The sequence below is a fragment of the Triticum aestivum genome, chromosome 5B, assembly GCF_018294505.1.
Source record: "Triticum aestivum cultivar Chinese Spring chromosome 5B, IWGSC CS RefSeq v2.1, whole genome shotgun sequence".
NCBI lineage: Eukaryota > Viridiplantae > Streptophyta > Magnoliopsida > Poales > Poaceae > Triticum > Triticum aestivum.
The window spans coordinates 84,581,268-84,602,980 of record NC_057807.1 but is presented as its reverse complement, the minus strand read 5'-3'; the positions used below and the strand labels follow the sequence as shown (position 1 = coordinate 84,602,980).

The window sequence follows — 21,713 nt, the reverse complement described above, 5'->3', positions numbered from 1 at the left end:
CTTTTATAATTATTTTTTGCGCCTTGTGACAAACATGTCGCACGTGCGCGATATATATTAATCCCGTTATATTATGTTTGACGTTTGCGATATGTTTAAGCTCGATGCTCATTGCTCGCGTGTCTTGGGGCGGCTTTGTGGCGCGAAGAGCGCGTTCTGAAAGGGGTGGAAAAAACTCGTGTTGCTGCGGTATGGAGGGAGGGGTGGAAACCGTGGAAAACTCGTCTCCGTGATTGAGCGGGAGAGTAAGTAGTATAGGACATTATCCATTGTTAGGGAACGGTTGTAATGGTAGTGAGAATGCAGAATCGTCTTTGGAGCGGACCTCGGAGTGGCAAGCATAAGGGACGAAGACGGGGAAACATGTCGGATGCGATCATACCAGCACTAAAGCACCGGATCCCATCAGAACTCCGAAGTTAAGCGTGCTTGGGCGAGAGTAGTACTAGGATGGGTGACCTCCAGGGAAGTCCTCGTGTTGCATTCCTTTTATAATTATTTTTTGCGCCTTGTGACAAACATATCGCACGTGCGCGATATATATTAATCCCGTTATATTATGTTTGACGTTTGTGATATGTTTAAGCTCGATGCTCATTGCTCGCGCGTCTTGGGGCGGCTTTGTGGCGCGAAGAGCGCGTTCTGAAAGGGGTGGAAAAAACTCGTGTTGCTGCGGTATGGAGGGAGGGGTGGAAACCGTGGAAAACTCGTCTCCGTGATTGAGCGGGAGAGTAAGTAGTATAGGACATTATCCATTGTTAGGGAACGGTTGTAATGGTAGTGAGAATGTAGAATCGTCTTTGGAGCGGACCTGGGAGTGGCAAGCATAAGGGACGAAGACGGGGAAACATGTCGGATGCGATCATACCAGCACTAAAGCACCGGATCCCATCAGAACTCCGAAGTTAAGCGTGCTTGTGCGAGAGTAGTACTAGGATGGGTGACCTCCTGGGAAGTCCTCGTGTTGCATTCCTTTTTTAATTATTTTTTGCGCCTTGTGACAAACATATCGCACGTGCGCGATATATATTAATCCCGTTATATTATGTTTGACGTTTGCGATATGTTTAAGCTCGATGCTCATTGCTCGCGCGTCTTGGGGCGGCTTTGTGGCGCGAAGAGCGCGTTCTGAAAGGGGTGGAAAAAACTCGTGTTGCTGCGGTATGGAGGGAGGGGTGGAAACCGTGGAAAACTCGTCTCCGTGATTGAGCGGGAGAGTAAGTAGTATAGGACATTATCCATTGTTAGGGAACGGTTGTAATGGTAGTGAGAATGTAGAATCGTCTTTGGAGCGGACCTGGGAGTGGCAAGCATAAGGGACGAAGACGGGGAAACATGTCGGATGCGATCATACCAGCACTAAAGCACCGGATCCCATCAGAACTCCGAAGTTAAGCGTGCTTGGGCGAGAGTAGTACTAGGATGGTTGACCTCCTGGGAAGTCCTCCTGTTGCATTCCTTTTTTAATTATTTTTTGTGCCTTGTGACAAACATATCGCACGTGCGCAATATATATTAATCCCGTTATATTATGTTTGACGTTTGCGATATGTTTAAGCTCGATGCTCACTGCTCGCGTGTCTTGGGGCGGCTTTGTGGCGCGAAGAGCGCGTTCTGAAAGGGGTGGAAAAAACTCGTGTTGCTGCGGTATGGAGGGAGGGGTGGAAACCGTGGAAAACTCGTCTCCGTGATTGAGCGGGAGAGTAAGTAGTATAGGACATTATCCATTGTTAGGGAACGGTTGTAATGGTAGTGAGAATGTAGAATCGTCTTTGGAGCGGACCTGGGAGTGGCAAGCATAAGGGACGAAGACGGGGAAACATGTCGGATGCGATCATACCAGCACTAAAGCACCGGATCCCATCAAAACTCCGAAGTTAAGCGTGCTTGGGCGAGAGTAGTACTAGGATGGGTGACCTCCTGGGAAGTCCTCGTGTTGCATTCCTTTTTTAATTATTTTTTGCGCCTTGTGACAAACATATCGCACGTGCGCGATATATATTAATCCCGTTATATTATGTTTGACGTTTGCGATATGTTTAAGCTCGATGCTCATTGCTCGCGCGTCTTGGGGCGGCTTTGTGGCGCGAAGAGCGCGTTCTGAAAGGGGTGGAAAAAACTCGTGTTGCTGCGGTATGGAGGGAAGGGTGGAAACCGTGGAAAACTCGTCTCCGTGATTGAGCGGGAGAGTAAGTAGTATAGGACATTATCCATTGTTAGGGAACGGTTGTAATGGTAGTGAGAATGTAGAATCGTCTTTGGAGCGGACCTGGGAGTGGCAAGCATAAGGGACGAAGACGGGGAAACATGTCGGATGCGATCATACCAGCACTAAAGCACCGGATCCCATCAGAACCCCGAAGTTAAGCGTGCTTGGGCGAGAGTAGTACTAGGATGGGTGACCTCCTGGGAAGTCCTCGTGTTGCATTCCTTTTATAATTATTTTTTGCGCCTTGTGACAAACATGTCGCACGTGCGCGATATATATTAATCCCGTTATATTATGTTTGACGTTTGCGATATGTTTAAGCTCGATGCTCATTGCTCGCGCGTCTTGGGGCGGCTTTGTGGCGCGAAGAGCGCGTTCTGAAAGGGGTGGAAAAAACTCGTGTTGCTGCGGTATGGAGGGAGGGGTGGAAACCGTGGAAAACTCGTCTCCGTGATTGAGCGGGAGAGTAAGTAGTATAGGACATTATCCATTGTTAGGGAACGGTTGTAATGGTAGTGAGAATGTAGAATCGTCTTTGGAGCGGACCTGGGAGTGGCAAGCATAAGGGACGAAGACGGGGAAACATGTCGGATGCGATCATACCAGCACTAAAGCACCGGATCCCATCAAAACTCCGAAGTTAAGCGTGCTTGGGTGAGAGTAGTACTAGGATGGGTGACCTCCTGGGAAGTCCTCCTGTTGCATTCCTTTTATATTTATTTTTTGCGCCTTGTGACAAACATGTCGCACGTGCGCGATATATATTAATCCCGTTATATTATGTTTGACATTTGCGATATATTTAAGCTCGATGCTCATTGCTCGCGCGTCTTGGGGCGGCTTTGTGGCGCGAAGAGCGCGTTCTGAAAGGGGTGGAAAAAACTCGTGTTGCTGCGGTATGGAGGGAGGGGTGGAAACCGTGGAAAACTCGTCTCCGTGATTGAGCGGGAGAGTAAGTAGTATAGGACATTATCCATTGTTAGGGAACGGTTGTAATGGTAGTGAGAATGTAGAATCGTCTTTGGAGCGGACCTGGGAGTGGCAAGCATAAGGGACGAAGACGGGGAAACATGTCGGATGCGATCATACCAGCACTAAAGCAACGGATCCCATCAGAACTCCGAAGTTAAGCGTGCTTGGGCGAGAGTAGTACTAGGATGGGTGACCTCCTGGGAAGTCCTCTTGTTGCATTCCTTTTATAATTATTTTTTGCGCCTTGTGACAAACATGTCGCACGTGCGCGATATATATTAATCCCGTTATATTATGTTTGACGTTTGCGATATGTTTAAGCTCGATGCTCATTGCTCGCGCGTCTTGGGGCGGCTTTGTGGCGCGAAGAGCGCGTTCTGAAAGGGGTGGAAAAAACTCGTGTTGCTGCGGTATGGAGGGAGGGGTGGAAACCGTGGAAAACTCGTCTCCGTGATTGAGCGGGAGAGTAAGTAGTATAGGACATTATCCATTGTTAGGGAATGGTTGTAATGGTAGTGAGAATGTAGAATCGTCTTTGGAGCGGACCTGGGAGTGGCAAGCATAAGGGACGAAGACGGGGAAACATGTCGGATGCGATCATACGAGCACTAAAGCACCGGATCCCATCAGAACTCTGAAGTTAAGCGTGCTTGGGCGAGAGTAGTACTAGGATGGGTGACCTCCTGGGAAGTCCTCGTGTTGCATTCCTTTTATAATTATTTTTTACGCCTTGTGACAAACATGTCGCACGTGCGCGATATATATTAATCCCGTTATATTAAGTTTGACGTTTGCGATATGTTTAAGCTCGATGCTCATTGCTCGCGCGTCTTGGGGCGGCTTTGTGGCGCGAAGAGCGCGTTCTGAAAGGGGTGGAAAAAACTCGTGTTGCTGCGGTATGGAGGGAGGGGTGGAAACCGTGGAAAACTCGTCTCCGTGATTGAGCGGGAGAGTAAGTAGTATAGGACATTATCCATTGTTAGGGAACGGTTGTAGTGGTAGTGAGAATGTAGAATCGTCTTTGGAGCGGACCTGGGAGTGGCAAGCATAAGGGACGAAGACGGGGAAACATGTCGGATGCGATCATACCAGCACTAAAGCACCGGATCCCATAAGAACTCCGAAGTTAAGCGTGCTTGGGCGAGAGTAGTACTAGGATGGGTGACCTCCTGGGAAGTCCTCGTGTTGCATTCCTTTTATAATTATTTTTTGCGCCTTGTGACAAACATGTCGCACGTGCGCGATATATATTAATCCCGTTATATTATGTTTGACGTTTGCGATATGTTTAAGCTCGATGCTCATTGCTCGCGCGTCTTGGGGCGGCTTTGTGGCGCGAAGAGCGCGTTCTGAAAGGGGTGGAAAAAACTCGTGTTGCTGCGGTATGAAGGGAGGGGTGGAAACCGTGGAAAACTCGTCTCCGTGATTGAGCGGGAGAGTAAGTAGTATAGGACATTATCCATTGTTAGGGAACGGTTGTAATGGTAGTGAGAATGTAGAATCGTCTTTGGAGCGGACCTGGGAGTGGCAAGCATAAGGGACGAAGACGGGGAATCATGTCGGATGCGATCATACCAGCACTAAAGCACCGGATCCCATCAGAACTCTGAAGTTAAGCGTGCTTGGGCGAGAGTAGTACTAGGATGGGTGACCTCCTGGGAAGTCCTCGTGTTGCATTCCTTTTATAATTATTTTTTACGCCTTGTGACAAACATGTCGCACGTGCGCGATATATATTAATCCCGTTATATTATGTTTGACGTTTGCGATATGTTTAAGCTCGATGCTCATTGCTCGCGCGTCTTGGGGCGGCTTTGTGGCGCGAAGAGCGCGTTCTGAAAGGGGTGGAAAAAACTCGTGTTGCTGCGGTATGGAGGGAGGGGTGGAAACCGTGGAAAACTCGTCTCCGTGATTGAGCGGGAGAGTAAGTAGTATAGGACATTATCCATTGTTAGGGAACGGTTGTAATGGTAGTGAGAATGTAGAATCGTCTTTGGAGCGGACCTGGGAGTGGCAAGCATAAGGGACGAAGACGGGGAAACATGTCGGATGCGATCATACCAGCACTAAAGCACCGAATCCCATCAGAACTTTGAAGTTAAGCGTAAGTTAAGCGTGCTTGTGCGAGAGTAGTACTAGGATGGGTGACCTCCTGGGAAGTCCTCGTGTTGCATTCCTTTTTTACTTATTTTTTGCGCCTTGTGACAAACATATCGCACGTGCGTGATATATATTAATCCCGTTATATTATGTTTGACGTTTGCGATATGTTTAAGCTCGATGCTCATTGCTCGCGCGTCTTGGGGCGGCTTTGTGGCGCGAAGAGCGCGTTCTGAAAGGGGTGGAAAAAACTCGTGTTGCTGCGGTATGGAGGGAGGGGTGGAAACCGTGGAAAACTCGTCTCCGTGATTGAGCGGGAGAGTAAGTAGTATATGACATTATCCATTGTTAGGGAACGGTTGTAATGGTAGTGAGAATGTAGAATCGTCTTTGGAGCGGACCTGGGAGTGGCAAGCATAAGGGACGAAGACGGGGAAACATGTCGTATGTGATCATACCAGCACTAAAGCACCGAATCCCATCAGAACTCCGAAGTTAAGTGTGCTTGGGCGAGAGTAGTACTAGGATGGGTGACCTCCTGGGAAGTCCTCGTGTTGCATTCCTTTTATAATTATTTTTTGCGCCTTTTGACAAACATATCGCACGTGCGCGATATATATTAATCCCGTTATATTATGTTTGACGTTTGCGATATGTTTAAGCTCGATGCTCATTGCTCGCGCGTCTTGGGGCGGCTTTGTGCCGCGAAGAGCGCGTTCTGAAAGGGGTGGAAAAAACTCGTGTTGCTGCGGTATGGAGGGAAGGGTGGAAACCGTGGAAAACTCGTCTCCGTGATTGAGCGGGAGAGTAAGTAGTATAGGACATTATCTATTGTTAGGGAACGGTTGTAATGGTAGTGAGAATGTAGAATCGTCTTTGGAGCGGACCTGGGAGTGGCAAGCATAAGGGACGAAGACGGGGAAACATGTCGGATGCGATCATACCAGCACTAAAGCACCGAATCCCATCAAAACTCCGAAGTTAAGCGTGCTTGGGCGAGAGTTGTACTAGGATGGGTGACCTCCTGGGAAGTCCTCGTGTTGCATTCCTTTTTTAATTATTTTTTGCGCCTTGTGACAAACATATCGCACGTGCGCGATATATATTAATCCCGTTATATTATGTTTGACGTTTGCGATATGTTTAAGCTCGATGTTCATTGCTCGCGCATCTTGGGGCGGCTTTGTGGCGCGAAGAGCGCGTTCTGAAAGGGGTGGAAAAAACTCGTGTTGCTGCGGTATGGAGGGAGGGGTGGAAACCGTGGAAAACTCGTCTCCGTGATTGAGCGGGAGAGTAAGTAGTATAGGACATTACCCATTGTTAGGGAAATGTTGTAATGGTAGTGAGAATGTAGAATCGTCTTTGGAGCGGACCTGGGAGTGGCAAGCATAAGGGACGAAGACGGGGAAAATGTCGGATGTGATCATACCAGCACTAAAGCACCGGATCCCATCAGAACTCCGAAGTTAAGCGTGCTTGGGCGAGAGTAGTACTAGGATGGGTGACCTCCTGGGAAGTCCTCGTGTTGCATTCCTTTTTTAATTATTTTTTGCGCCTTGTGACAAACATATCGCACGTGCGCGATATATATTAATCCAGTTATATTATGTTTGACGTTTGCGATATGTTTAAGCTCGATGCTCATTGCTCGCGCGTCTTGGGGCGGCTTTGTGGCGCGAAGAGCGCGTTTTAAAAGGGGTGGAAAAAACTCGTGTTGCTGCGGTATGGAGGGAGGGGTGGAAACCGTGGAAAACTCGTCTCCGTGATTGAGCGGGAGAGTAAGTAGTATAGGACATTATCCATTGTTAGGGAACGGTTGTAATGGTAGTGAGAACGTAGAATCGTCTTTGGAGCGGACCTGGGAGTGGCAAGCATAAGGGACGAAGACGGGGAAACATGCCTGATACGATCATACCAGCACTAAAGCACCGGATCCCATCAGAACTCCGAAGTTAAGCGTGCTTGGGCGAGAGTAGTACTAGGATGGGTGACCTCCTGGGAAGTCCTCGTGTTGCATTCCCTTTTTAATTATTTTTTGCGCCTTGTGACAAACATATCGCACGTGCGCGATATATATTAATCCCGTTATATTATGTTTGACGTTTGCGATATGTTTAAGCTCGATGCTCATTGCTCGCGCGTCTTGGGGCGGCTTTGTGGCGCGAAGAGCGCGTTCTGAAAGGGGTGGAAAAAACTCGTGTTGCCGCGGTATGGAGGGAGGGGTGGAAACCGTGGAAAACTCGTCTCCGTGATTGAGCGGGAGAGTAAGTAGTATAGGACATTATCCATTGTTAGGGAACGGTTGTAATGGTAGTGAGAATGTAGAATCGTGTTTGGAGCGGACCTGGGAGTGGCAAGCATAAGGGACGAAGACGGGGAAACATGCCGGATGCGATCATACCAGCACTAAAGCACCGGATCCCATCAGAACTCCGAAGTTAAGCGTGCTTGGGCGAGAGTAGTACTAGGATGGGTGACCTCCTGGGAAGTCCTCGTGTTGCATTCCTTTTTTAATTATTTTTTGCGCCTTGTGACAAACATATCACACGTGCGCGATATATATTAATCCCGTTATATTATTTTTGACGTTTGCGATATGTTTAAGCTCGATGCTCATTGCTCGCGCGTCTTGGGGCGGCTTTGTGGCGCGAAGAGCGCGTTCTGAAAGGGGTGGAAAAAACTCGATGGAGGGAGGTGTGGAAACCGTGGAAAACTCGTCTCCGTGATTGAGCGGGAGAGTAAGTAGTATAGGACATTATCCATTGTTAGGGAACGGTTGTAATGGTAGTGAGAATGTAGAATCGTCTTTGGAGCGGACCTGGGAGTGGCAAGCATAAGGGACGAAGACGGGGAAACATGTCGGATGCTATCATACCAGCACTAAAGCACCGGATCCCATCAGAACTCCGAAGTTAAGCGTGCTTGGGCGAGAGTAGTACCAGGATGGGTGACCTCCTGGGAAGTCCTCTTGTTGCATTCCCTTTTTAATTATTTTTTGCGCCTTGTGACAAACATATCGCACGTGCGCGATATATATTAATCCCGTTATATTATTTTTGACGTTTGCGATATGTTTAAACTCGATGCTCATTGCTCGCGTGTCTTGGGGCGGCTTTGTGGCGCGAAGAGCGCGTTCTGAAAGGGGTGGAAAAAACTCATGTTGCTGCGGTATGGAGGGAGGGGTGGAAACCGTGGAAAACTCATCTCCGTGATTGAGCGGGAGAGTAAGTAGTATAGGACATTATCCATTGTTAGGGAACGGTTGTAATGGTAGTGAGAATGTAGAATCGTCTTTGGAGCGGACCTGGGAGTGGCAAGCATAAGGGAGGAAGACGGTGAAACATGTCGGATGCGATCATACCAGCACTAAAGCATCGTATCCCATCAGAACTCCGAAGTTAAGCGTGCTTGGGCGAGACTAGTACTAGGATGGGTGACCTCGTGGGAAGTCCTCGTGTTGCATTCCCTTTTTAATTATTTTTTGCGCCTTGTGACAAACATATCGCACGTGCGCGATATATATTAATCCCGTTATATTATTTTTGACGTTTGCGATATGTTTAAGCTCGATGCTCATTGCTCGCGCGTCTTGGGGCGGCTTTGTGGCGCGAAGAGCGCGTTCTGAAAGGGGTGGAAAAAACTCGTGTTGCTGCGGTATAGAGGGAGGGGTGGAAACCGTGGAAAACTCGTCTCCGTGATTGAGCGGGGGAGTAAGTAGTATAGGACATTATCCATTGTTAGGGAACGGTTGTAATGGTAGTGAGAATGTAGAATCGTCTTTGGAGCGGACCTGGGAGTGGCAAGCATAATGGACGAAGACGGGGAAACATGTCGGATGCGATCATACCAGCACTAAAGCACCGGATCCCATCAGAACTCCGAAGTTAAGCGTGGTTGGGCGAGAGTAGTACTAGGATGGGTGACTTCCTGGGAAGTCCTCGTGTTGCATTCCCTTTTTAATTATTTTTTGCGCCTTGTGACAAACATATCGCACGTGCGCGATATATATTAATCCCGTTATATTATTTTTGACGTTTGCGATATGTTTAAGCTCGATGCTCATTGCTCGCGCGTCTTGGGGCGGCTTTGTGGCGCGAAGAGCGCGTTCTGAAAGGGGTGGAAAAACTCGTGTTGCTGCGGTATGGAGGGAGGGGTGGAAACCGTGGAAAACTCATCTCCGTGATTGAGCGGGAGAGTAAGTAGTATAGGACATTATCCATTGTTAGGGAACGGTTGTAATGGTAGTGATAATGTAGAATCGTCTTTGGAGCGGACCTGGGAGTGGCAAGCATAAGGGACGAAGACGGGGAAACATGCCTGATACGATCATACCAGCACTAAAGCACCGGATCCCATCAGAACTCCGAAGTTAAGCGTGCTTGGGCGAGAGTAGTACTAGGATGGGTGACCTCCTGGGAAGTCCTCGTGTTGCATTCCCTTTTTAATTATTTTTTGCGCCTTGTGACAAACATATCGCACGTGCGCGATATATATTAATCCCGTTATATTATGTTTGACGTTTGCGATATGTTTAAGCTCGATGCTCATTGCTCGCGCGTCTTGGGGCGGCTTTGTGGCGCGAAGAGCGCGTTCTGAAAGGGGTGGAAAAAACTCGTGTTGCCGCGGTATCGAGGGAGGGGTGGAAACCGTGGAAAACTCGTCTCCGTGATTGAGCGGGAGAGTAAGTAGTATAGGACATTATCCATTGTTAGGGAACGGTTGTAATGGTAGTGAGAATGTAGAATCGTCTTTGGAGCGGACCTGGGAGTGGCAAGCATAAGGGACGAAGACGGGGAAACATGCCGGATGCGATCATACCAGCACTAAAGCACCGGATCCCATCAGAACTCCGAAGTTAAGCGTGCTTGGGCGAGAGTAGTACTAGGATGGGTGACCTCCTGGGAAGTCCTCGTGTTGCATTCCTTTTTTAATTATTTTTTGCGCCTTGTGACAAACATATCACACGTGCGCGATATATATTAATCCCGTTATATTATTTTTGACGTTTGCGATATGTTTAAGCTCGATGCTCATTGCTCGCGCGTCTTGGGGCGGCTTTGTGGCGCGAAGAGCGCGTTCTGAAAGGGGTGGAAAAAACTCGATGGAGGGAGGTGTGGAAACCGTGGAAAACTCGTCTCCGTGATTGAGCGGGAGAGTAAGTAGTATAGGACATTATCCATTGTTAGGGAACGGTTATAATGGTAGTGATAATGTAGAATCGTCTTTGGAGCGGACCTGGGAGTGGCAAGCATAAGGGACGAAGACGGGGAAACATGTCGGATGCTATCATACCAGCACTAAAGCACCGGATCCCATCAGAACTCCGAAGTTAAGCGTGCTTGGGCGAGAGTAGTACCAGGATGGGTGACCTCCTGGGAAGTCCTCTTGTTGCATTCCCTTTTTAATTATTTTTTGCGCCTTGTGACAAACATATCGCACGTGCGCGATATATATTAATCCCGTTATATTATTTTTGACGTTTGCGATATGTTTAAACTCGATGCTCATTGCTCGCGTGTCTTGGGGCGGCTTTGTGGCGCGAAGAGCGCGTTCTGAAAGGGGTGGAAAAAACTCATGTTGCTGCGGTATGGAGGGAGGGGTGGAAACCGTGGAAAACTCATCTCCGTGATTGAGCGGGAGAGTAAGTAGTATAGGACATTATCCATTGTTAGGGAACGGTTGTAATGGTAGTGAGAATGTAGAATCGTCTTTGGAGCGGACCTGGGAGTGGCAAGCATAAGGGAGGAAGACGGTGAAACATGTCGGATGCGATCATACCAGCACTAAAGCATCGTATCCCATCAGAACTCCGAAGTTAAGCGTGCTTGGGCGAGACTAGTACTAGGATGGGTGACCTCGTGGGAAGTCCTCGTGTTGCATTCCCTTTTTAATTATTTTTTGCGCCTTGTGACAAACATATCGCACGTGCGCGATATATATTAATCCCGTTATATTATTTTTGACGTTTGCGATATGTTTAAGCTCGATGCTCATTGCTCGCGCGTCTTGGGGCGGCTTTGTGGCGCGAAGAGCGCGTTCTGAAAGGGGTGGAAAAAACTCGTGTTGCTGCGGTATAGAGGGAGGGGTGGAAACCGTGGAAAACTCGTCTCCGTGATTGAGCGGGGGAGTAAGTAGTATAGGACATTATCCATTGTTAGGGAACGGTTGTAATGGTAGTGAGAATGTAGAATCGTCTTTGGAGCGGACCTGGGAGTGGCAAGCATAATGGACGAAGACGGGGAAACATGTCGGATGCGATCATACCAGCACTAAAGCACCGGATCCCATCAGAACTCCGAAGTTAAGCGTGGTTGGGCGAGAGTAGTACTAGGATGGGTGACTTCCTGGGAAGTCCTCGTGTTGCATTCCCTTTTTAATTATTTTTTGCGCCTTGTGACAAACATATCGCACGTGCGCGATATATATTAATCCCGTTATATTATTTTTGACGTTTGCGATATGTTTAAGCTCGATGCTCATTGCTCGCGCGTCTTGGGGCGGCTTTGTGGCGCGAAGAGCGCGCTCTGAAAGGGGTGGAAAAACTCGTGTTGCTGCGGTATGGAGGGAGGGGTGGAAACCGTGGAAAACTCATCTCCGTGATTGAGCGGGAGAGTAAGTAGTATAGGACATTATCCATTGTTAGGGAACGGTTGTAATGGTAGTGATAATGTAGAATCGTCTTTGGAGCGGACCTGGGAGTGGCAAGCATAAGGGACGAAGTCGGGGAAACATGTCAGATGCCATCATACCAGCACTAAAGCACCGGATCCCATCAGAACTCCGAAGTTAAGCGTGCTTGGGCGAGAGTAGTACTAGGATGGGTGACCTCCTGGGAAGTCCTTGTGTTACATTCCCTTTTTAATTATTTTTTGCGCCTTGTGACAAACATATCGCACGTGCGCGATATATATTAATCCCGTTATATTATTTTTGACGTTTGCGATATGTTTAAGCTCGATGCTCATTGCTCGCGCGTCTTGCGGCGGCTTTGTGGCGCGAAGAGCGCGTTCTGAAAGGGGTGGAAAAAACTCGTGTTGCTGCGGTATGGAGGGAGGGGTTGAAACCGTGGAAAAGTCGTCTCCGTGATTGAGCAGGAGAGTAAGTAGTATAGGACATTATCCATTGTTAGGGAACGGTTGTAATGATAGTGAGAATGTAGAATCGTCTTTGGAGCGGACCTGGGAGTGGCAAGCATAAGGGACGAAGATGGGGAAACATGTTGGATGCGATCATACCAGCACTAAAGCACCGTATCCCATCAGAACTCCGAAGTTAAGCGTGCTTGGGCGAGACTAGTACTAGGATGGGTGACCTCCTGGGAAGTCCTCGTGTTGCATTCCCTTTTTAATTATTTTTTGCGCCTTGTGACAAACATATCGCACGTGCGCGATATATATTAATCCCGTTATATTATTTTTGACGTTTGCGATATGTTTAAGCTCGATGCTCATTGCTCGCGCGTCTTGGGGCGGCTTTGTGGCGCGAAGAGCGCGTTCTGAAAGGGGTGGAAAAAACTCATGTTGCTGAGGTATGGAGGGAGGGGTGGAAACCGTGGAAAACTCGTCTCCGTGATTAAGCGGGAGAGTAAGTAGTATAGGACATTATCCATTGTTAGGGAACGGTTGTAATGGTAGTGAGAATGTAGAATCGTCTTTGGAGCGGACCTGGGAGTGGCAAGCATAAGGGACGAAGACGGGGAAACATGTCGGATGCGGTCATACTAGCACTAAAGCACCGGATCCCATCAGAACTCCGAAGTTAAGCGTGCTTGGGCGAGAGTAGTACTAGGATGGGTAACCAACTGGGAAGTCCTCATGTTGCATTCCCTTTTTAATTATTTTTTGCGCCTTGTGACAAACATATCACACGTGCGCGATATATATTAATCCCGTTATATTATTTTTGACGTTTGCGATATGTTTAAGCTCGATGCTCATTGCTCGCGCGTCTTGGGGCGGCTTTGTGGCGCGAAGAGCGCGTTCTGAAAGGGGTGGAAAAAACTCGTGTTGCTGCGGTATGGAGGGAGGGGTGGAAACCGTGGAAAACTCGTCTCCGTGATTGAGCGGGAGAGTAAGTAGTATAGGACATTATCCATTGTTAGGGAACGGTTGTAATGGTAGTGAGAATGTAGAATCGTCTTTGGGGAGGACATGGGAGTGGCAAGAATAAGGGACGAAGAAGGGGAAACATGTCGGATGCGATCATACCAGCACTAAAGCACCGGATCCCATCAGAACTCCGAAGTTAAGCGTGCTTGGGCGAGAGTAGTACTAGGATGGATGACCTCCTGGGAAGTCCTCGTGTTGCATTCCCTTTTTAATTATTTTTTGCGCCTTGTGACAAACATATCGCACGTGCGCGATATATATTAATCCCGTTATATTATTTTTGACGTTTGCGATATGTTTAAGCTCGATGCTCATTGCTCGCGCGTCTTGGGGCGGCTTTGTGGCGCGAAGAGCGCGTTCTGAAAGGGGTGGAAAAACTCGTGTTGCTGCGGTATGGAGGGAAGGGTGGAAACCGTGGAAAACTCGTCTCTGTGATTGAGCGGGAGAGTAAGTAGTATAGGACATTATCCATTGTTAGGGAACGGTTGTAATGGTAGTGAGAATGTAGAATCGTCTTTGGAGCGGACCTGGGAGTGGCAAGCATAAGGGACGAAGACGGGGAAACACGTCGGATGCGATCATACCAGCACAAAAGCACCGTATCCCATCAGAACTCCGAAGTTAAGCGTGCTTGGGCGAGAGTAGTACTAGGATGGGTGACCTCCTGGGAAGTCCTCTTGTTGCATTCCCTTTTTAATTATTTTTTGCGCCTTGTGACAAACATATCACATGTGCGCGATATATATTAATCCCGTTATATTATTTTTGACGTTTGCGATATGTTTAAGCTCGATGCTCATTGCTCGCGCGTCTTGGGGCGGCTTTGTGGCGCGAATAGCGCGTTCTGAAAGGGGTGGAAAAACCTCGTGTTGCTGCGGTATGGAGGGAGGGGTGGAAACCGTGGGAAACTCGTCTCCGTGATTGAGCGGGAGAGTAAGTAGTATAGGACATTATCCATTGTTAGGGAACAGTTGTAATGGTAGTGAGAATGTAGAATCGTCTTTGGAGCGGACCTGGGAGTGGCAAGCATAAGGGACGAAGACGGGGAAACACGTCGGATGTGATCATACCAGCACTAAAGCAATGTATCCCATCAGAACTCCGAAGTTAAGCGTGCTTGGGCGAGAGTAGTACTAGGATGGGTGACCTCCTGGGAAGTCCTCGTGTTGCATTCCCTTTTTAATTAATTTTTGCGCCTTGTGACAAACATATCACACGTACGCGATATATATTAATCCCGTTATATTATTTTTGACGTTTGCGATATGTTTAAGCTCGATGCTCATTGCTCGCGCGTCTTGGGGCGGCTTTGTAGCGCGAAGAGCGCGTTCTGAAAGGGGTGGAAAAAACTCGTGTTGCTGCGGTATGGAGGGAGGGGTGGAATCCGTGGAAAACTCGTCTCCGTGATTGAGCGGGAGAGTAAGTAGTATAGGACATTATCCATTGTTAGGGAACGGTTGTAATGGTAGTGAGAATGTAGAATCGTCTTTGGAGCGGACCTGGGAGTGGCAAGCATAAGGGACGAAGACGGGGAAACATGTCGGATGCGATCATACCAGCACTAAAGCACCGGATCCCATCAAAACTCCGAAGTTAAGGGTGCTTGGGAGAGAGTAGTACTAGGATGGGTGACCTCCTGGGAAGTCCTCGTGTTGCATTCCCTTTTTAATTATTTTTTGCGCCTTGTGACAAACATATCGCACGTGCGCCATATATATTAATCCCGTTATATTATTTTTGACGTTTGCGATATGTTTAAGCTCGATGCTCATTGCTCGCGCGTCTTGGGGCGGCTTTGTGGCGCGAAGAGCGCGTTCTGAAAGGGGTGGAAAAAACTCGTGTTGCTGCGGTATGGAGAGAGGGGTGGAAACCGTGGAAAACTCGTCTCCGTGATTGAGCGGGAGAGTAAATAGTATAGGATATTATCCATTGTTAGGGAACGGTTGTAATGGTAGTGAGAATGTAGAATCGTCTTTGGAGCGGACCTGGGAGTGGCAAGCATAAGGGACGAAGACGGGGAAACATGTCGGATGCGATCATACCAGCACTAAAGCATTGTATCCCATCAGAACTCCGAAGTTAAGCGTGCTTGGGTGAGAGTAGTACTAGGATGGGTGACCTCCTGGGCAGTCCTCTTGTTGCATTCCCTTTCTAATTATTTTTTGCGCCTTGTGACAAACATATCGCACGTGCGCGATATATATTAATCCCGTTATATTATTTTTGACGTGTGCCAAGACGGCTTTGTGGCGCGAAGAGCGCGTTCTGAAAGGGGTGGAAAAAACTCATGTTGCTGTGGTATGGAGGGATGGGTGGAAATCGTGGAAAAGTCGTCTCCGTGATTGAGCGGGAGAGTAAGTAGTATAGGACATTATCCATTGTTAGGGAACGGTTGTAATGGTAGTGAGAATGTAGAATCGTCTTTGGAGTAGACCTGGGAGTGGCAAGCATAAGGGACGAAGACGGGGAAACACGTCGGATGTGATCATACTAGCACTAAAGCACCGGATCCCATCAGAACTCCAAAGTTAAGCTTGCTTGGGCGAGAGTAGTACTAGGATGGGTGACCTCCTAGAAAGTCCACGTGTTGCATTCCCTTTTTAATTATTTTTTGCGCCTTGTGACAAACATATCGCACGTGCGCGATATATATTAATCCCGTTATATTATTTTTGACGTTTGCGATATGTTTAAGCTCGATGCTCATTGCTCGCGCGTCTTGGGGCGGCTTTGTGGCGCGAAGAGCGCGTCCTGAAAGGGGTGGAAAAAACTCATGTTGCTGCGGTATGGAGGGAGGGGTGGAAACCGTGGAAAACTCATCTCCGTGATTGAGCGGGAGAGTAAGTAGTATAGGACAGTATCCATTGTTAGGGAACGGTTGTAATGGTAGTGAGAATGTAGAATCGTCTTTGGAGCAGACCTGGGAGTGGCAAGCATAAGGGACGAAGACGGGGAAACACGTCGGATGTGATCATACCAGCACTAAAGCACCAGATCCCATCAGAACTCCAAAGTTAAGCGTGCTTGGGTGAGAGTAGTACTAGGATGGGTGACCTCCTGGGAAGTCCACGTGTTGCATTCCCTTTTTAATTATTTTTTGCGCCTTGTGACAAACATATCGCATGTGCGCGATATATATTAATCCCGTTATATTATTTTTGACGTTTGCGATATGTTTAAGCTCGATGCTCATTGCTAGCGCGTCTTGGGGCGGCTTTGTGGCGCGAAGAGCGCGTTCTGAAAGGGGTGGAAAAAACTCGTGTTGCTACGGTATGGAGGGAGGGGTGGAAACCGTGGAAAACTCGTCTCCATGATTGAGCGGGAGAGTAAGTAGTATAGGACATTATCCATTGTAAGGGAACGGTTGTAATGGTAGTGAGAATGTAGAATCGTCTTTGGAGCGGACCTGGGAGTGGCAAGCATAAGGGACGAAGAAGGGGAAACATGTTGGATGCGATCATACTAGCACTAAAGCACTGTATCCTATCAGAACTCCGAAGTTAAGCGTGCTTGGGCGAGAGTAGTACTAGGATGGGTGACCTCCTGGGAAGTCCACGTGTTGCATTCCCTTTTTAATTATTTTTTGCGCCTTGTGACAAACATATCTCACGTGCGCGATATATATTAATCCCGTTATATTATTTTTGACGTTTGCGATATGTTTAAGCTCGATGCTCATTGCTCGCGCGTCTTGGGGCGCCTTTGTGGCGCGAAGAGCGCGTTCTGAAAGGGGTGGAAAAAACTCGTGTTGCTGCGGTATGGAGGGAGGGGTGGAAACCGTGGAAAACTCGTCTCCATGATTGAGCGGGAGAGTAAGTAGTATAGGACATTATCCATTGTTAGGGAATGGTTGTAATGGTAGTGAGAATGTAGAATCGTCTTTGGGGAGGACATGGGAGTGGCAAGCATAAGGGACGAAGAAGGGTAAACACGTCGGATGCGATCATACCAGCACTAAAGCACCGGATCCCATCAGAACTCCGAAGTTAAGCGTGCTTGGGCGAGAGTAGTACTAGGATGGGTGACCTCCTGGGAAGTCCTCGTGTTGCATTCCCTTTTTAATTATTTTTTGCGCCTTGTGACAAACATATCGCACGTGCGCGATATATATTAATCCCGTTATATTATTTTTGACGTTTGCGATATGTTTAAGCTCGATGCTCATTGCTCGTGCGTCTTGGGGCGGCTTCGTGGCGCGAAGAGCGCGTTCTGAAAGGGGTAGAAAATACTCGTGTTGCTGCGGTATGGAGGAAGGGCTGGAAACCGTGGAAAACTCGTCTTCGTGATTGATCGGGAGAGTAAGTAGTATAGGACATTATCCATTGTTAGGGAACGGTTGTAATGGTAGTGAGAATGTAGAATCGTCTTTGAAGCGGACCTGGGAGTGGCAAGCATAAGGGACGAAGACGGGGAAACATGTCGGATGCGATCATACCAGCACTAAAACACCGGATCCTATCAGAACTCCGAAGTTAAGCGTGCTTGGGCAAGAGTAGTACTAGGATGGGTGACCTCCTTGGAAGTCCTCGTGTTGCATTCCCTTTTTAATTATTTTTTGCGCCTTGTGACAAACATATCGCACGTGCGCGATATATATTAATCCCGTTACATTATTTTTGACGTTTGCGATAGTTTTAAGCTCGATGCTCATTGCTCGCGCGTCTTGGGGCGGCTTTGTGGCGCGAAGAGCGCGTTCTGAAAGGGGTGGACAAAACTCGTGTTGCTGCGGTATGGAGGGAGGGGTGGAAACCGTGGAAAATCGTCTCCGTGATTGTGCGCGAGAGTAAGTAGTATAGGACATTATCCATTGTTAGGGAACGGTTGTAATGGTAGTGAGAATGTAGAATCGTCTTTGGAGCGGACCTGGGAGTGGCAAGCATAAGGGACGAAGACGGGGAAACATGTCGCATGCGATCATACCAGCACTAAAGCATCGGATCCCATCAGAACTCCAAAGTTAAGCGTGCTTGGGCGAGAGTAGTAATAGGATGGGTGACCTCCTGGGAAGTCCTCGTGTTGCATTCCCTTTTTAATTATTTTTTGCGCCTTGTGACAAACATATCGCACGTGCGCGATATATATTAATGCCGTTATATTATTTTTGACGTTTGCGATATGTTTAAGCTCGATGCTTATTGCTCGTGCGTCTTGGGGCGGCTTTGTGGCGCGAAGAGCGCGTTCTGAAAGGGGTGGAAAAAACTCGTGTTGCTGCGGTATGGAGGGAGGGGTGGAAACCGTGGAAAACTCGTCTCCGTGATTGAGCGGGAGAGTAAGTAGTATAGGACATTATCCATTGTCAGGGAACGGTTGTAATGGTAGTGAGAATGTAGAATCGTCTTTGGAGCGGACCTGGGAGTGGCAAGCATAAGGGACGAAGACGGGGAAACATGTTGGATTCAATCATACCGGCACTAAAGCATCGGATCCCATCAAACCTCCAAAGTTAAGCGCGCTTGGGCGAGAGTAGTACTAGGATGGGTGACCTCCTGGGAAGTCCTCGTGTTGCATTCCCTTTTTAATTATTTTTTGCGCCTTGTGACAAACATATCGCACGTGCGCGATATATATTAATCCCGTTATATTATTTTTGACGTTTGCGATAGTTTTAAGCTCGATGCTCATTTCTCGCGCGTCTTGGGGCGGCTTTGTGGCGCGAAGAGCGCGTTCTGAAAGGGGTGGACAAAACTTGTGTTGCTGCGGTATGGAGGGAGGGGTGGAAACCGTGGAAAATCGTCTCCGTGATTGAGCGGGAGAGTAAGTAGTATAGGACATTATCCATTGTTAGGGAACGGTTGTAATGATAGTGAGAATGTAGAATCGTCTTTGGAGCGGACCTGGGAGTGGCAAGCATAAGGGACGAAGACGGGGAAACATGTCAGATGCGATCATACCAGCACTAAAGCACCGGATTCCATCAGAACTCCAAAGTTAAGCGTGCTTGGGCGAGAGTAGTAATAGGATGGGTGACCTCCTGGGAAGTTCTCGTGTTGCATTCCCTTTTTAATTATTTTTTGCGCCTTGTGACAAACATATCGCACGTGCGCGATATATATTAATCCCGTTATATTATTTTTGACGTTTGCGATATGTTTAAGCTCGATGCTCATTGCTCGTGCGTCTTGGGGCGGCCTTGTGGCACGAAGAGCGCGTTCTGAAAGGGGTGGAAAAAACTCGTGTTGCTGCGGTATGGAGGGAGGGGTGGAAACCGTGGAAAACTCGTCTCCGTGATTGAGCGGGAGAGTAAGTAGTATAGGACATTATCCATTGTTAGGGAATGGTTGTAATGGTAGTGAGAATGTAGAATCGTCTTTGGAGCGGACCTGGGAGTGGCAAGCATAAGGGACGAAGACGGGGAAACATATTGGATGCAATCATACCAGCACTAAAGCATCGGATCCCATCAGAACTCCGTAGTTAAGCGTGCTTGGGCGAGAGTAGTACTAGGATGGGTGACCTCCTGGGAAGTCCTCGTGTTGCATTCCCTTTTTAATTATTTTTTGCGCCTTGTAACAAACATATCGCACGTGCGCGATATATATTAATCCCGTTCTGTTATTTTTGACGTTTGCGATATGTTTAAGCTCGATGCTCATTGCTCGTGCGTCTTCGGGCGGTTTTGTGGCGCGAAGAGCGCGTTCTGAAAGGGGTGGAAAAAACTCGTGTTGCTGCGGTATGGAGGGAGGGGTGGAAACCGTGGAAAACTCGTCTCCGTGATTGAGCGGGAGAATAAGTAGTATAGGACATTATCCATTGTTAGGGAACGGTTGTAATGGTAGTGAGAATGTAGAATCGTCTTTGAAGCGGACCTGGGAAGCATAAGGGACAAAGACGGGGAAACATGTCGGATGCCATCATACTAGCACTAAAGCACCGGATCCCATCAGAACTCCGAAGTTAAGCGTGCTTGGGCAAGAGTAGTACTAGGATGGGTGACCTCTTGGGAAGTCCTCGTGTTGCATTCCTTTTTTAATTATTTTTTGCGCCTTGTGACAAACACATCGCACGCGCGCGATATATATTAATCCCATTATATTATTTTTGCGCCTTGTAACAAACATATCGCACGTGCGCGATATATATTAATGCCGTTATGTTATTTTTGACGTTTGCGATATGTTTAAGCTCGATGCTCATTGCTCGTGCGTCTTCGGGCGGTTTTGTGGCGCGAAGAGCGCGTTCTGAAAGGGGTGGAAAAAACTCGTGTTGCTGCGGTATGGAGGGAGGGGTGGAAACCGTGGAAAACTCGTCTCCGTGATTGAGCGGGAGAGTAAGTAGTATAGGACATTATCCATTGTTAGGGAACGGTTGTAATGGTAGTGAGAATGTAGAATCGTCTTTGAAGTGGACCTGGGAAGCATAAGGGACGAAGACGGGGAAACATGTCGGATGCCATCATACTAGCACTAAAGCACCGGATCCCATCAGAACTCCGAAGTTAAGCGTGCTTGGGCAAGAGTAGTACTAGGATGGGTGACCTCTTGGGAAGTCCTCATGTTGCATTCCTTTTTTAATTATTTTTTGCGCCTTGTGACAAACATATCGCACGTGCGCGATATATATTAATCCCATTATATTATTTTTGATGTTTGCGATATGTTTAAGCTCGATGCTCATTGCTCGCGCGTCTTGGGGCGGCTTTGTGGCGCGAAGAGCGCGTTCTGAAAGGGGCGGAAAAAACTCGTGTTGCTGCGGTATGGAGGGAGGGGTGGAAACCGTGGAAAACTCATCTCCGTGATTCAGCGGGAGAGTAAGTAGTATAGGACATTATCCATTGTTAGGGAACGGTTGTAATGGTAGTGAGAATGTAGAATCATCTTTGGAGCGGACCTGGGAGTGGCAAGCATAAGGGACGAAGACGGGGAAACATGTCGGATGCGATCATACTAGCTCTAAAGCACCGGATCCCATCAGAACTCCGAAGTTAAGCGTGCTTGGGCGAGAGTAATACTAGGATGGGTGACCTCCTGGGAACTCCTCGTGTTGCATTCCCTTTTTAATTATTTTTTGCGCGTTGTGACAAACATATTGCACGTGTGCGATATATGTTAATCCCGTTATATTATTTTTGACGTTTGCGATATGTTTAAGCTCGATGCTCATTGCTCGCGCGTCTTGGGGCGGCTTTGTGGCGCGAAGAGCGCGTTCTGAAAGTGGTGGCAAAACTCGTGTTGCTGCGGTATGGAGGGAGGGGCGGAAACCGTGGAAAACTCGTCTTCGTGATTGAGCGGGAGAGTAAGTAGTATAGGACATTATCCATTATTAGGGAACGGTTGTAATGGCAGTGAGAATGTAGAATCGTCTTTGGAGCGGACCTGGGAGTGGCA

At 48.1% G+C, this 21,713-nt stretch overlaps 43 non-coding genes and 1 pseudogene across 43 annotated transcripts; all 44 read left to right on the top strand.

The window, feature by feature from the left end:
* The first annotated feature begins 368 nt into the window (after positions 1–368).
* On the top strand, positions 369–487 carry LOC123118100 (5S ribosomal RNA). The gene has a single exon (XR_006457719.1). It is a non-coding gene; the product is annotated as a 5S ribosomal RNA (ribosomal RNA).
* Positions 488–854: 367 nt separating this feature from the next.
* Positions 855–973, top strand: LOC123118451 (5S ribosomal RNA). Its single transcript, XR_006457993.1, has one exon. It is a non-coding gene; the product is annotated as a 5S ribosomal RNA (ribosomal RNA).
* Positions 974–1,340: 367 nt separating this feature from the next.
* Positions 1,341–1,459, top strand: LOC123118568 (5S ribosomal RNA). The gene has a single exon (XR_006458118.1). It is a non-coding gene; the product is annotated as a 5S ribosomal RNA (ribosomal RNA).
* A 367-nt stretch (positions 1,460–1,826) lies between these two features.
* On the top strand, positions 1,827–1,945 carry LOC123118431 (5S ribosomal RNA). The gene has a single exon (XR_006457973.1). It is a non-coding gene; the product is annotated as a 5S ribosomal RNA (ribosomal RNA).
* A 367-nt stretch (positions 1,946–2,312) lies between these two features.
* LOC123118435 (5S ribosomal RNA) lies at positions 2,313–2,431 on the top strand. The gene has a single exon (XR_006457977.1). It is a non-coding gene; the product is annotated as a 5S ribosomal RNA (ribosomal RNA).
* Positions 2,432–2,798: 367 nt separating this feature from the next.
* On the top strand, positions 2,799–2,917 carry LOC123118621 (5S ribosomal RNA). The gene has a single exon (XR_006458169.1). It is a non-coding gene; the product is annotated as a 5S ribosomal RNA (ribosomal RNA).
* Positions 2,918–3,284: 367 nt separating this feature from the next.
* Positions 3,285–3,403, top strand: LOC123118583 (5S ribosomal RNA). Its single transcript, XR_006458132.1, has one exon. It is a non-coding gene; the product is annotated as a 5S ribosomal RNA (ribosomal RNA).
* A 367-nt stretch (positions 3,404–3,770) lies between these two features.
* LOC123118515 (5S ribosomal RNA) lies at positions 3,771–3,889 on the top strand. Its single transcript, XR_006458064.1, has one exon. It is a non-coding gene; the product is annotated as a 5S ribosomal RNA (ribosomal RNA).
* Positions 3,890–4,256: 367 nt separating this feature from the next.
* LOC123117998 (5S ribosomal RNA) lies at positions 4,257–4,375 on the top strand. The gene has a single exon (XR_006457631.1). It is a non-coding gene; the product is annotated as a 5S ribosomal RNA (ribosomal RNA).
* Positions 4,376–4,742: 367 nt separating this feature from the next.
* Positions 4,743–4,861, top strand: LOC123118284 (5S ribosomal RNA). The gene has a single exon (XR_006457835.1). It is a non-coding gene; the product is annotated as a 5S ribosomal RNA (ribosomal RNA).
* A 367-nt stretch (positions 4,862–5,228) lies between these two features.
* On the top strand, positions 5,229–5,358 carry LOC123118749 (uncharacterized; annotated as a pseudogene).
* Positions 5,359–5,725: 367 nt separating this feature from the next.
* On the top strand, positions 5,726–5,844 carry LOC123118563 (5S ribosomal RNA). The gene has a single exon (XR_006458112.1). It is a non-coding gene; the product is annotated as a 5S ribosomal RNA (ribosomal RNA).
* Positions 5,845–6,211: 367 nt separating this feature from the next.
* Positions 6,212–6,330, top strand: LOC123118653 (5S ribosomal RNA). Its single transcript, XR_006458199.1, has one exon. It is a non-coding gene; the product is annotated as a 5S ribosomal RNA (ribosomal RNA).
* Positions 6,331–6,696: 366 nt separating this feature from the next.
* On the top strand, positions 6,697–6,815 carry LOC123117931 (5S ribosomal RNA). The gene has a single exon (XR_006457562.1). It is a non-coding gene; the product is annotated as a 5S ribosomal RNA (ribosomal RNA).
* Positions 6,816–7,182: 367 nt separating this feature from the next.
* LOC123118510 (5S ribosomal RNA) lies at positions 7,183–7,301 on the top strand. Its single transcript, XR_006458058.1, has one exon. It is a non-coding gene; the product is annotated as a 5S ribosomal RNA (ribosomal RNA).
* A 367-nt stretch (positions 7,302–7,668) lies between these two features.
* On the top strand, positions 7,669–7,787 carry LOC123118481 (5S ribosomal RNA). Its single transcript, XR_006458024.1, has one exon. It is a non-coding gene; the product is annotated as a 5S ribosomal RNA (ribosomal RNA).
* Positions 7,788–8,142: 355 nt separating this feature from the next.
* Positions 8,143–8,261, top strand: LOC123118578 (5S ribosomal RNA). Its single transcript, XR_006458127.1, has one exon. It is a non-coding gene; the product is annotated as a 5S ribosomal RNA (ribosomal RNA).
* Positions 8,262–8,628: 367 nt separating this feature from the next.
* Positions 8,629–8,747, top strand: LOC123118645 (5S ribosomal RNA). The gene has a single exon (XR_006458191.1). It is a non-coding gene; the product is annotated as a 5S ribosomal RNA (ribosomal RNA).
* A 367-nt stretch (positions 8,748–9,114) lies between these two features.
* Positions 9,115–9,233, top strand: LOC123118554 (5S ribosomal RNA). The gene has a single exon (XR_006458103.1). It is a non-coding gene; the product is annotated as a 5S ribosomal RNA (ribosomal RNA).
* Positions 9,234–9,599: 366 nt separating this feature from the next.
* On the top strand, positions 9,600–9,718 carry LOC123118509 (5S ribosomal RNA). Its single transcript, XR_006458057.1, has one exon. It is a non-coding gene; the product is annotated as a 5S ribosomal RNA (ribosomal RNA).
* A 367-nt stretch (positions 9,719–10,085) lies between these two features.
* On the top strand, positions 10,086–10,204 carry LOC123118469 (5S ribosomal RNA). The gene has a single exon (XR_006458010.1). It is a non-coding gene; the product is annotated as a 5S ribosomal RNA (ribosomal RNA).
* Positions 10,205–10,559: 355 nt separating this feature from the next.
* On the top strand, positions 10,560–10,678 carry LOC123118577 (5S ribosomal RNA). Its single transcript, XR_006458126.1, has one exon. It is a non-coding gene; the product is annotated as a 5S ribosomal RNA (ribosomal RNA).
* A 367-nt stretch (positions 10,679–11,045) lies between these two features.
* LOC123118643 (5S ribosomal RNA) lies at positions 11,046–11,164 on the top strand. Its single transcript, XR_006458189.1, has one exon. It is a non-coding gene; the product is annotated as a 5S ribosomal RNA (ribosomal RNA).
* A 367-nt stretch (positions 11,165–11,531) lies between these two features.
* On the top strand, positions 11,532–11,650 carry LOC123118553 (5S ribosomal RNA). The gene has a single exon (XR_006458102.1). It is a non-coding gene; the product is annotated as a 5S ribosomal RNA (ribosomal RNA).
* A 366-nt stretch (positions 11,651–12,016) lies between these two features.
* LOC123118666 (5S ribosomal RNA) lies at positions 12,017–12,135 on the top strand. Its single transcript, XR_006458211.1, has one exon. It is a non-coding gene; the product is annotated as a 5S ribosomal RNA (ribosomal RNA).
* A 367-nt stretch (positions 12,136–12,502) lies between these two features.
* LOC123118530 (5S ribosomal RNA) lies at positions 12,503–12,621 on the top strand. The gene has a single exon (XR_006458080.1). It is a non-coding gene; the product is annotated as a 5S ribosomal RNA (ribosomal RNA).
* A 367-nt stretch (positions 12,622–12,988) lies between these two features.
* On the top strand, positions 12,989–13,107 carry LOC123118674 (5S ribosomal RNA). Its single transcript, XR_006458219.1, has one exon. It is a non-coding gene; the product is annotated as a 5S ribosomal RNA (ribosomal RNA).
* Positions 13,108–13,474: 367 nt separating this feature from the next.
* On the top strand, positions 13,475–13,593 carry LOC123118326 (5S ribosomal RNA). Its single transcript, XR_006457871.1, has one exon. It is a non-coding gene; the product is annotated as a 5S ribosomal RNA (ribosomal RNA).
* A 366-nt stretch (positions 13,594–13,959) lies between these two features.
* LOC123118676 (5S ribosomal RNA) lies at positions 13,960–14,078 on the top strand. Its single transcript, XR_006458221.1, has one exon. It is a non-coding gene; the product is annotated as a 5S ribosomal RNA (ribosomal RNA).
* Positions 14,079–14,445: 367 nt separating this feature from the next.
* LOC123118683 (5S ribosomal RNA) lies at positions 14,446–14,564 on the top strand. The gene has a single exon (XR_006458228.1). It is a non-coding gene; the product is annotated as a 5S ribosomal RNA (ribosomal RNA).
* A 367-nt stretch (positions 14,565–14,931) lies between these two features.
* LOC123118635 (5S ribosomal RNA) lies at positions 14,932–15,050 on the top strand. Its single transcript, XR_006458182.1, has one exon. It is a non-coding gene; the product is annotated as a 5S ribosomal RNA (ribosomal RNA).
* A 367-nt stretch (positions 15,051–15,417) lies between these two features.
* LOC123118759 (5S ribosomal RNA) lies at positions 15,418–15,536 on the top strand. The gene has a single exon (XR_006458297.1). It is a non-coding gene; the product is annotated as a 5S ribosomal RNA (ribosomal RNA).
* A 330-nt stretch (positions 15,537–15,866) lies between these two features.
* LOC123118725 (5S ribosomal RNA) lies at positions 15,867–15,985 on the top strand. The gene has a single exon (XR_006458269.1). It is a non-coding gene; the product is annotated as a 5S ribosomal RNA (ribosomal RNA).
* A 367-nt stretch (positions 15,986–16,352) lies between these two features.
* LOC123118606 (5S ribosomal RNA) lies at positions 16,353–16,471 on the top strand. Its single transcript, XR_006458156.1, has one exon. It is a non-coding gene; the product is annotated as a 5S ribosomal RNA (ribosomal RNA).
* A 367-nt stretch (positions 16,472–16,838) lies between these two features.
* On the top strand, positions 16,839–16,957 carry LOC123118698 (5S ribosomal RNA). Its single transcript, XR_006458243.1, has one exon. It is a non-coding gene; the product is annotated as a 5S ribosomal RNA (ribosomal RNA).
* A 367-nt stretch (positions 16,958–17,324) lies between these two features.
* Positions 17,325–17,443, top strand: LOC123118457 (5S ribosomal RNA). Its single transcript, XR_006457998.1, has one exon. It is a non-coding gene; the product is annotated as a 5S ribosomal RNA (ribosomal RNA).
* A 367-nt stretch (positions 17,444–17,810) lies between these two features.
* Positions 17,811–17,929, top strand: LOC123118605 (5S ribosomal RNA). Its single transcript, XR_006458154.1, has one exon. It is a non-coding gene; the product is annotated as a 5S ribosomal RNA (ribosomal RNA).
* A 366-nt stretch (positions 17,930–18,295) lies between these two features.
* LOC123118640 (5S ribosomal RNA) lies at positions 18,296–18,414 on the top strand. The gene has a single exon (XR_006458186.1). It is a non-coding gene; the product is annotated as a 5S ribosomal RNA (ribosomal RNA).
* Positions 18,415–18,781: 367 nt separating this feature from the next.
* LOC123118769 (5S ribosomal RNA) lies at positions 18,782–18,900 on the top strand. Its single transcript, XR_006458306.1, has one exon. It is a non-coding gene; the product is annotated as a 5S ribosomal RNA (ribosomal RNA).
* Positions 18,901–19,266: 366 nt separating this feature from the next.
* On the top strand, positions 19,267–19,385 carry LOC123118662 (5S ribosomal RNA). The gene has a single exon (XR_006458207.1). It is a non-coding gene; the product is annotated as a 5S ribosomal RNA (ribosomal RNA).
* A 367-nt stretch (positions 19,386–19,752) lies between these two features.
* LOC123118449 (5S ribosomal RNA) lies at positions 19,753–19,871 on the top strand. Its single transcript, XR_006457991.1, has one exon. It is a non-coding gene; the product is annotated as a 5S ribosomal RNA (ribosomal RNA).
* Positions 19,872–20,232: 361 nt separating this feature from the next.
* LOC123118634 (5S ribosomal RNA) lies at positions 20,233–20,351 on the top strand. The gene has a single exon (XR_006458181.1). It is a non-coding gene; the product is annotated as a 5S ribosomal RNA (ribosomal RNA).
* Positions 20,352–20,773: 422 nt separating this feature from the next.
* Positions 20,774–20,892, top strand: LOC123118717 (5S ribosomal RNA). Its single transcript, XR_006458260.1, has one exon. It is a non-coding gene; the product is annotated as a 5S ribosomal RNA (ribosomal RNA).
* A 367-nt stretch (positions 20,893–21,259) lies between these two features.
* LOC123118598 (5S ribosomal RNA) lies at positions 21,260–21,378 on the top strand. The gene has a single exon (XR_006458148.1). It is a non-coding gene; the product is annotated as a 5S ribosomal RNA (ribosomal RNA).
* The last annotated feature ends 335 nt before the right edge of the window (positions 21,379–21,713 follow it).